Source organism: Clupea harengus, chromosome 22 (assembly GCF_900700415.2).
Source record: "Clupea harengus chromosome 22, Ch_v2.0.2, whole genome shotgun sequence".
Classification (NCBI taxonomy): Eukaryota; Metazoa; Chordata; class Actinopteri; order Clupeiformes; family Clupeidae; genus Clupea; species Clupea harengus.
In genome coordinates this window covers 25,259,139-25,270,799 of record NC_045173.1, presented here as the reverse complement: position 1 = coordinate 25,270,799, position 11,661 = coordinate 25,259,139, and positions in this window count along the sequence as shown.

Here is an 11,661-nt window from a genome sequence, read left to right as displayed (position 1 = left end):
TGTTTACAGCCTTCCATACATGTTTACATACTTCCTTACATGTTTACATACTTACTCAGTGGATGCACAGTCCAAAGGCATCTCACTCATCTCAAGGTGCCATGGCGAGTACAATTAGGTGGCTAGTATGCCACTGAAAAGCAAACGTTATGTCATCTTCGGAGCTAAGTCCACTCTGAAGCAACCTGGGGTCTAGGCTTCAGGTAACTCTTATTTGTATGAGTGGCTTTATTCAGAACCCTAAGATGAAGTATTCCTTACACAGCATGTTGAGAGGTTTTCGGCAGTGTTATAATACTTTCTTTTTTTTTAAGAGCTATTCTTAAGTGAGGCACACTCTTACTAAGGAAGTTGAAGTCTCAAGTTTATTTCATTGTGGACCCTGGTGTCTTTTGTCTAAAGCCATCTGGGCTCCTGGTTCAACACGCCGTGACAGAAAAATAGCCATTAAGGGTCTATTTTTGGATTGTAACATTCAAACATAGACAAAGACCAGCTGATTGCTCTTCATGTGATCTGTGATGTTGCTGTTTTGGGGAATTCCCCAGGCCATAAACAGCAAGAAAGCACCTCACGTGAGTCCTAACAAAAGGCCAGGGAAAGTCAAGACAGTCACACCATTAGGAATTTGGTTCAGATTTGAAAATGGAAACAGGAAGTGGTACAGTGACCTCAGCGCATTGACACACTGGCATGCTTGTCTCACATAATATTGACATGACATTATTAGACAGTGTTAACAGCACTGTAAGTCACATTCCTATTTTCTGGTGTGAATTAAAAAGCGTGGCTGTCAGTTTGAAAAGTGCTTGTTGTGTGCATCGCCTGCATGGGTTTGTTTACTTGTTCTCACTTGCACATGCAGTATTGTTGGGTTCATCAGCAGAAGCAGATGCATTTGGTATAAAATAGCTCAAAGGAGCTATGGCCGACCAGAGGCAGACAGAGAGGCATTTATTTGTAAGTAACCACACATTACTCAACAAACAGGTAGTAACCCTCTGGACAAGCTGCTCAGAGTTTCTACAGTGTCTTCTCTCCTCCACTCCTTTCCGCTGTTTTTATTAATTATTCCTTTAACACACGGATGCAGCAAACCTTCCAAAACATACAAGCACTGAGATATGACAGTAAATACACTTAGAATATTACATGCACTGCCTGTAATGTTTTCAGTTTCCAAACTTCATCAGTTTCTCCCTTCAGCCATCGCGCAGTTTGATCTGCTTGTGATCCCCGCTTGCTTGGATAGACACACCAAGAGGGGTCACCGATTTGACCCTGTGACTGTGCTCATGAGGCTCAGGGCCACGGCGGAGTGAGAGATGTGCGGAAGAGGAGAACCCGGAGCCTGGTCATGTGTGATCAGACCCCCGGAGTCTGGGAGACAGAGAGGGATGAACGGGGCCCCTGTGCTTTTAGTTTCATGTGACTGGCGCCACAAGTTACACGCCATGACCTGAATGGGATTTGCTAGAATATGTGACATGCAAAATGTATCTCTTTTACGAATATCTGGCTAATGCCAGTTGTTCATTTTCATGTAGATTGCTGATAGCATGTTTATGCTATAGGACACTAGACACACTCAGTAATATCTGAATGCCATTCTGCACATCACATCTGTTCCAGCCATTAATGCCTATTTTTTTTCATACAAATTTCCCATGGCATATTTTTTTACATTTTCATTTGTGCATTGGATGATTTCAAGGGCATTGCAAAGCTTTCCATTCTTTCAAGCTATGAGGTAGAAAGTGGCAGAATAATGATGAAGCATTGGAAATGCCTTTCTGGATATCAGGTTGCTTAACTAGAAGAAATACTGCACAAACGTTACACCACTAGGGGAAAAAAAAAGTGTGCATTGTGCAAATGTGCATTGGTTAGGGTCAATGAAATGAAATGACAAAGGCAGTGCTTCGCATATGCAGGGAGCTAACAGGAGAAGTGCAATCTGCCCCAAGGCCTCTCATTTCAACACAATCTGAGCATTGAGCCAGGGGCCTCTGCAGACAGACATGACTTAAGCCCAGTGTGTCTCTATGGGCGGCTGCGGAGAGGAGCTGCGCGCTTTGGGAGCGGGCTGACGTCAAAGCAAAGGGAAAAAATAGAAGAAAAACAGGAACAGAAGGCTTTTATTTCCATGGTAGCGCCAGCTCAACCCTTTGCAACGACGCAGGCTCAATGGAGGTAACCGCCACTGCTGCTATGAATAGTCTGACTGCATGCCTATTTTTAGGTACTGTGGGGCTATATTTGACACTCCTATTTTTTTGTGTTTGCAGTTTCATGGAGGATGTTAGCAGGACAAAAAAAAAGACTGGAGATTTCTGTGTGGGAAAGACATTATATTTTTAACATTTGGTCTGCAACTGTTTTTATTTTTATTTTTAGGTGTGAAAGGGCCTTGGTCTATCCTCTTATAGCTGAGCACAACTCTCAGTCTTCGTGAAACTCCCTGGGTTGTCCTGGTTATTCCCTGCTTCTCTATCTTTACATTGCAAAGACTATGAGCTGATGTGGGACACAGGACACAGAAATCAGACATCATCTTTCAGACAGATGAATAGCAGCGATCTCAATACCTGAGTAATATGGAAAGAGGGTTTTGCATCATATGAGCCATATGTGAACACTAAGGGGCAGATTAGTTGATAAAGACTGCTGATGAGCATTGACTTGGTTAAATCATCTAGGCAAGTCATCTGTCATGACTTTACTTCTTTAGTCAGAGCAGAGATACAGGGAGTTCCCTGGGGTTTCCACAACAGTGAATCAAAAAAAGATAGAAGATCATAGAGGAAAGTATCTTGCTGTCAAACATTGTTTTTGAGCGTGGCACACGCCTTCAGTCTTTGACGCCTTGGATGATTTCCCTGTGCGTCGATCAAACTAGTCCTGCGTGTGTAAAAGGGTGTGGAGTCCTCACTCATGTCACAATGTAAGTAAATATGGAAATTCACAGTCACCTCCATACCTGTCTCTCCTGCTACAGTATCTTTCCCTCTTGACGTAATGGGACTCAATGTTTAAACATATGGCCCCAGTGTAAAGAAAGTCCATCAACATGTCATCGTTCTGCCCACATTTCCTGTTGTCTCAACAGAATGCTTCCTGTTATGAAAGCAGATTTATGGTAGACCCATAAAGTCGAAGGTTTTAAACTAGTAGACAGAATATGAGACCTCCACTGATAAATCATGGCCCATAAACTAAACTTACATTAGCAGAGCACACTCCTTGACACTGTGCGTTACTACTACCGGAACTACATGATCACACAGAGCAGCCTTTGAAAATGTGTTTTCAACTATTCTTTGAAAATAAAGCGTGCATTATCACAGTAGCTTATGACACTGTGTTCAGGGGTGATAACTGGCGAAAATCCAAGTTAATCACCTTACATTCGAACCAAATGACCACAGTTTATTGTTGAACCCTAATGGTGCCGTTTATGACTTCTCCCAATTTAATGGCCTGTTGGTTTGCCAAGTGTGTGTTGTGAACAGAGCATCCTGTAGTGTCTGCTTGTTCCTGAGGGGTGTCTCTGATTATCCTCTCCTCGGCACACAGTCTCTTAAGAACATATTGTTGTCCAGAGCAGGGAGCACTACTACTACTACAGCAATACTATGATAACGCCATGGAACATCACGTGCAGTACTATACACCGTACTGTGCAGTACTGTAAAAGCAGAATACGAAGAGGAGGCCAGTCATAGAATAATACACTGTCATTATGGCTTTTAAGGGTGATGGGTGTGTGACATATTTGCCTCAAAAAGAAAGAAAGAAAGAAAACGTCTTTACAAGCAGAGACATTTGAAGAAAGCGTCATCAGTGTGTTGTGTGGAAATGGGTAACAGTGAGTGAAGAGAAGAGAAGAGAAGAGAAGAAGGGGGAGAGGTTAATGGAGAGGTGAGGACCCTCCCCACCGTGACAGATTCTTGAGCCGTAGCCCAGCACACGACAGGACGCTGGTCAGTCAGGCATACATTCATCAAAGCTAAAGCCTTAATCTGGCAGTGAGGCCCACAGAAACAAAACCTCCTCAGTAACCCTGCAGCAATGAATCAGAGATGGAGTTGAGGAGCGGAGACAGAGAGAGAGAGACAGAGAGAAAGAGAGAGAGAGAGAGAGGACTTTGGGTGTGTGAGAGAGCAAAATGAGCACAATACGTCACATCATCTCTTTTTATATTTACTTGTGCATGTCATGATTTGCATTCATTTTTTTTCTTTTTGTGTCTCAATTCACTGTCATCAGTGTGTGTACAACCGAGCAGTCCAGCTTGAGTTTTAGAAGGAGCCAAAAAGGATTTCTTCATTCTCCTGTTGTGACCTTAAATGAACCTTAAATGGACCTTTTTTGTCTATCATGAATGAGATGCCCACCCATATCGCATGAAGGTACCTCAGGATACTTTTAAAACCATTAAGACTTAACATGTCTGCCTCATGTTTCCCCAATCAAAATCAATCAGTCTGAAACTAAATAAAAGACCAATTTTAATATTTTCTATATGTAATCATTCATAATATGTTATACATATATTATAAATGTTCCATATACTGTTTCATCATCAGGGTTGGGGAGTAACTAGTTACATGTAACAGAGTTGCGTAAATAAAGTACAGAATAAATGTAATTGTAATCCATTGCAGTTGCTGAAATATGTAAATAAATGAAAGTTACAAGGAGATGACAAAAGGGCTACATCTGAATATATTCTTTTTGGTAAAAAGCTTTAAAGCTTAAATGTAGAAAATAAGAGTCATTATGTTGCTTTGCATCTTTTCACCGTCCAGACAGGCCCCATTCATTTGGCAGTGTGCGCTCAAATGTTGAGAGTTGTTTCTGATTGGTTCTGTTGAATTTGCACTGCCTCTCATCTGCCAACCAAAAAGTAAATAAATGCAACTTTGATGAAGTTATTAAAGTATTTACATTTCGTATTACATTTTTAACAGGGCAACTAGTAAATATGTAACCTATTACATTTAAAAAGTAGACTTCCCAACCATGGTAATTATACATCATATATTTTTCAACATACCAGGAAGGTATGACGTGTTTATTTTTACAGAAGAAAAAAAAAAACCTTAATGGACCATGTTTTTACTATTTCTCTGTGCAAAACACATTTAAAGAAAACTGTGTCTTATAATTGTGTATAATTTTAGGGGCATTGAGGCTGATAGTTGTATGTTCAAGACCACATTAGCAGTGGCATGTATACTGGCAAGACCGGTGAAACATGTCATATTCAGAACCCTCAATCAGGTCTTGTTAGTAGAAACACAGACATGGAGCAGGCATGTGGACTGACTCCAAAAACAAGGGGAAATCACGGTTCGGTTGTTCAAACTGCAAAAGATAAACTCCGCTCTGTTTCTCTGCTGCAGCAGGGGCAAGTCTGCAGCTGCTGAATCCCCAGATTACCAGGCCAGGCCGAGCACTTCCTCTTCCTTTGTGTGGACACTTCACATCACATCCCCAGGGTCAGAGGTCACCCGCAGCCTTATTCACTGGCACACTCCAAATGTCCGACTTTGCAAGTCCTTTGGTCGGTGCAGGGTCAGGTCAGATGAGACAAGAACCCTGGAAAAGTTTCTCTTCCTGCGCCTTTTGTTTTCCAGTGATCACATTAGACATAGCAGTTAAACCAGAGGCTCAAAGGTCAGTGTACTGAACACATGCAGACATGTATACACTAGGATATCATTCCCAGACTCATGGAGATGGATCTGATTATGTAGATAGCCGCTGCATACAGTGTAGGTAGTATGCATCTCACCTGGCTATACCAGGTGCCTTTAGCTCCCACTAAGCTAAGCACACATACTGAAAATACATTTTGTACCCTGTGTGCTGTTTAGCATGAAATTGTCTGCTAAATGAGTAATAAAAGGTAATAAAATAAAGTAATAATACAAATCTAATGTTGAGTTACTAACTGGAATTTGGAATATATCTTGATAATGACTTGTTATGAGGATTGGGAGTACAACAGCAGATACACTGCAGTCAACACACTGCAGAAGGAGTGATTATTTTAAACACAATTCTCTCATCACAGCCAGGCCATGTTGTTCTTCTTGGAGAACAACCCACTTCCTGCCCAATATGGTCTTCTGATCACGATTAAGTGTAATTGAATGTGTGATGACTTGTTTTGCGTCTGTCATCTTTCAACAGGTAGAAGATGAGAGGACTTATTTACTGAGCATGTCCAAAAACAGCAGGTATAGACGCAGTGAAAAGGTAATGTTTGCCTCAGTGTCTGATCAGGGGGGGGGGGGCATGAGTGTGGCTTTACTCACAGAATCTCGAGTGCTGAAATGAAAATTTATGGCGTCTGGAGTAGCTGGCTATTCATCTGGCTGACTCACCCCGTTGAGAGCTACATGCAACTGTCTGCAAATGCTCCTCCCTGCGTGCCGCAGTTCCTGCCGAGCCCGTGCAGATCACAGGGGCTTAGCAAACCTCCAGACGAGAGGCACCCGTGGCTGGCTGGCCCGCCGGTCTGGGTCGCCACAGCTCCAGCTCCTGGCCTAGAAATTCACCAGCCCTGCCCCCAAACAGACCTACTGCTAAGATTGAGGTGTGTGTGTGTGGTTATGGGGGAAGTCTTTGTTTCACATTGTGTTTTTGGTCTATTTAATACCCAAGGCAGACACCCGTATTACAGTGAGGTTTATAGCAAAACACCAAGGTTCAAAGCCTCAAAAAGGTTTTCACTCCTAAGGTCTGAGTGACTGGCCTGCTGGTGTTCATCCAGTTTACATATTAAATGTACCCTGCTAATCCGTCAAAACAAAGAATCCCTAGGATGATTTCATTAGCAGCTCCAGCATTAGTAGGGCCTCAGTGTAGCATGGCCTGAGGCATCGTAGGCATAAAACAGGATCTGAGCTAGGGAAGTTGAGAAAGCTCTTATCTTTCTTGTCTCTTTGTCTTGAACTGCTGATTTACTGGGATTTAAATGCCCTGAGATTACAAACGGCAAGAAAGATTTTTTTTGCTCCAGCTTTTCCTTTATCAAATGAACATTTCAAAGTTCCCAAATGACCCCTTGACTTATAGACCACATGTTACTTTATGTGCATAGTGCTGTGCTGTTGTGTTTGCAGGTGCAGGTATATAGAAATGTATCGTGTGTCTTTCTTTTTACATTTAGTCATTTAGCAGACGCCTTTATCCAAAGCGACTTACATATGTGCGACTTACAATGTATACACATTTTACATTTACACTGATGGCACTCTGCACATCAGGAGCAATTAGGGGTTCAGTGTCTTGCTCAAGGACGCTTCGACAGGGAATCGAACTAGCAACCTTCTGATTACTAAACGACTTCTCTACCTCCTGTACCACTGTCGCCCCTTTTGGAGTGCTGTTGGGTAGGAGGACCACTGCTGTACATGAGTCATAGCGATGAACTGATGACATCATCAAGTGTTGGCTCATGATCTTCTTTAGCTTCTGCGGGCGGCTCCTGGGAAATGCCATGTGCCTGCTGATTTCCATGTTAAAGCACAGGCATGATTGCCGCCCATTGAAAGGGCATTGAAACACTGAGAGAGCCTGATCCTCCTGCCCATTGAATGTGTGTGTGTGCGTGTGTGTGTGTGTGTGTGTGTGTGTGTGTGTGTGTGTGTGTGTGTGTGTGTGTGTGTGTGTGTGTGTGTGTGTGTGTGTGTGTGTGTGTGTGTGTGTGTGTGTGTGTGTGTGTGTGTGTGTGTGTGTGTGTGTGTGTGTGTGTGTGCAGGACTAAAGCTCCACTGCGTGACCTGGGTGGGTAGAGGAGGGACGCCATGCTGCCTTTGTGATGCACATAGCAGTGAAACCATCCCAGCACACCTCATCTGATCCGCCTCTGCAGTGTGTTCGCAGGAGCATGAGACTTACAGAAGTCACTGCCATTGTTATTTGTCAAATGCATTAACCACAGAGCTCTCTGACAGAGAACTTATTTTCAAAATGGGAAGGCATTTCTCAAGAATTCTACAGTATAGGTAGGTGCACCAACACTTCACCCCCCGCAAGAGAGCACGTGGACTACCTGAGGTCAGAATTCCAAACCATGCTGGCAAAGACAGACCGGAACATTCCACCGGAACATTCCACACATTCCTTACTCCAAAGGTCACTGTGGGAGGCGTTCAGGCTGCACCTACTAACAATTTCATGCAGGTCTAAGAAAAAAAGAACACATGCGTCTTATTTTGGAACAGAGAACAAAGACTACGCATATCAGCTCTGAGGCATTCCCAACTGGCGATTGTGACTACTACTAAGACACGTGAGCAGTGCATGAATAGGACATTGGCATTAGCCTGCTGGCTAGTGTTTCTGCAACAGGGCAGGGCAGTTCATAGCTCTCAGCCACATAGTGAAACCTCTGATCTGATAGGTTGCCAAGATTTCTCCCCACACCTGAAACTTTGACTTTGGGTGCCAGCTGGCAGGTTAGAGGGTGGGGGGGTTGGGGGGGTTGGGGGGGTGGAGGGTGGGTGGGGGTGGGGGGGCTGGCCTTGGCTGGGCAGGGGGCAGAGAGTGGAGGGAGTCTCTCTACTTGATTTACTCCCCCAGCCAGTTTCAACCTGCGTGCAGCGCACTCTCCGTGGATCAGACACCTATCATTATGAGATCAACACTAGTGAGGGTTAGGGTTAGGGTTAGAGGGGGGTGCCAGGGCTGAATCAGCATGGCTGAGTCACTGCGCCACAGCTTGTGCACACGGTGCAGGCATGCACACACTGAGAGATTGGTGAGAGAGATAAGGGGGACATAGGGGTTGAGAGAGACAAAGAAAGAGGAAAAGACAGAGAGAGGGTGAGTGTGAGAAAGAAAGATAGAGAGAAGAGGGGGAGGAGGAAGCAAAAGAGGTGCTTTCAGCGCGGGGTGGGGGGGTGGTGGGGGGGGTTCTATGAGGGGCTAATTTTCCTTTAATAGAATTAGGCCTTCCTGAAGGGAACACATTCTGCCTGGTTCATAGGGGGTCTGTTTCTCATCTCGCACAGGCCCTGTGGCCTCCCAGTAAAAACACCTAAATGGTGTGTGATTAGATTAGCTCAAACCCTATCAGTCACAATGGTTGTAATACAAGTGAGCAGAAAGGAAAAAAAAAAAGTTTCTACATGCCTTTTGACTGCGTTGAAAACGTATTGCGATCGGGGGGGGGGGGGGGGGGGGGGGGCAGAAAGACCAGGTAAAAGAGCAAACATCCTGACAGGCTACTTCTGCTTTGTGTTTGTTGTTGAGCAGACAATCGCATTGTTGTGTCCATTGTGTAAATCCCATTGGGATTGGGTATTGGGTGATGGTAGCGTAACTGTAGTTTCATCTAGTGTTGTTGGCAGAAGGTTTGCTCTCCCGTTGTAAAGGAGCATGCAGGGTGAAATGCAAAGAATGTACCAAGTCCTTTATCTCCTTGGCAACAACCTCAAAGTGTGTAGGGCTACTACGCCGAGCAGAAATGAAAACAATGTGTTCAAATGGCGTTGTGATGTTATGCTTACGGACATGAAAAGCACAGGTCATTGTATTAGTAGAACACTGCCAGGACTGCTATCCTGTTGCTTGATACAATGTGCACTCTGAAATGTACCATTATAGTACAGTCCACAACAGCTGCCAAATAGGGGCGCAGAGGTGATGGCGTATAGCCACTGTGTGCAGATGTGAATGTACAGTATGCATGCAGGAACAGGTGAGATTTCTGAGAAACACTCATGGCCTGTCTTCCCTGCGAGGAGTTATTGGTGGTGTTCTTGGTGCTTGATGGACAGCTGCAGAGGGGATTTGCATTCACAGACACAGCCCCCTCTGCCTCGTGTCTACGGCTGGTGTTTACACTGTGTGCTCAGCGGGCTTGGCCAGAGCTGGGAGCTGCCGTAACTGTGGCCGTGCCGTAACAGAATGTCCTGGCGGTTCCCACAGATTAAAAGATGCAGACTTGACACAAAAAACGATCAGGTTCCATTACGGCCACACAGTTCAGCATTCTGTTTAGGTCAGTCCTTTGTTTGTGGTTCTTTGCAAATCCACCCTGTTGGCTTTTTTAACATCTGCGCAGAACTATAATTGTCTTACCCTTATGAATCAATGCTCTACACACCAAATCAGTTTACAATAACCCTGCACTGTTGGTGGGTAACTACAGAGACTATGTTAAGCATGTGCTGTGAAAATGAACTGCACAGAAGTGGTCACAAGTTCCATGTAAGCATTGTGTTGACAAACACAAGAACTTGTGCTTTTTCCCCCCAGTGGTGCTCAACAACACTATGCATGTTCTGCACACCCTCTTGGAATGTGCAAAAACAATCCAGGGCTCTCAGTGGCTGGCCAGCCTCATGCTGCACACGCTGTGGAAACACTCCACTCCCCCCCCCCCCCCCCCCTGTTTCTCCCCACTCTTGCCCCTCACAAGCCTCTCCTACCCCCCCCCCTCTCTCTCCCTTCCCCCCCTGCAGTCCAGACCTCTCCCTCCCCACCCTGCAGTCCAGACCTCTCCCTCCCCACCCTGCAGTCCAGACCTCTCCTTCCCCCCCCTGCAGTCCAGACCTCTCCCTCCCCCCCCTGCAGTCCAGACCTCTCCTCCCCCCCCTGCAGTCCAGACCTCTCCTTCCCCACCCTGCAGTCCAGACCTCTCCTTCCCCACCCTGCAGTCCAGACCTCTCCTTCCCCACCCTGCAGTCCAGACCTCTCCCTCCCCACCCTGCAGTCCAGACCTCTCCTTCCCCACCCTGCAGTCCAGACCTCTCCCTCCCCACCCTGCAGTCCAGACCTCTCCTTCCCCACCCTCTCTCTCTCTCACACACTCTGCAGGCTTTTAAATAAAGCCTGGGCAGGAACATTGTGTGTTGCCTGTGTTATGTTCCCGTCTGAGGCACTTTGTTACCCTCAGCTGATCCAAGGGGCAGATACATGCCAACACAACACACATGGAGGGAGGGAGAGGAGGCCACCACCCCCGGCCACCTCCTCCCAGATGGATGGCCCTCTGATGCAACATCTTCAGTATCGTGTACCAGAGACTGAGCTGGCCCCTTAACCACTGAAAGGAGAGGCTTAGTGCTCAGGTATTTGGCCTAGCCCAGTAACCAGTCACCAACCTGGGTGTGCATGCATGTGTCTCTGTGTGTGTGTGCGTGTGTGTGTGTGTGTGTGTGTGTGTGTGTGGGCCTGTGTGTGTGTGTGTGCCTGTGTGTGTGCCTGTGTGCGTGTGTGTGTGTGTCGTGTGTCTGTGTGTGTGTCGTGTGTCTGTGTGTGTGTGCGTGTGTGTGTGTGTGTGTGTGTGTGTGTGTGTGCGCAGATGCTGTATTGCATATGGATGTGTCTGTTTGTATGTGTGTGGATGTGCATAGTTTGTATATACATATAAGTGTATGTATGTGTGGCGGGAGGGTTGGATGTATGTGTTGCATGCATATGTGTTTGCGTATGTAGATGTATATGTGTCTATGTGTGTGTTTGAGACAGAGAGAATTGCTTGTGTGCGTGTGTGTGTGCGTGTGTGTGTATGTGTTTGTGTGTACTAGTACAGCTCAAATCCTGCCACCCCGCCCTCTGCGCTCACATGTCTGAGCAGAATACTACGAGGGAAGGGCAGCACACACGCACATGGGGAGCTGGATTGTTTACCATCTG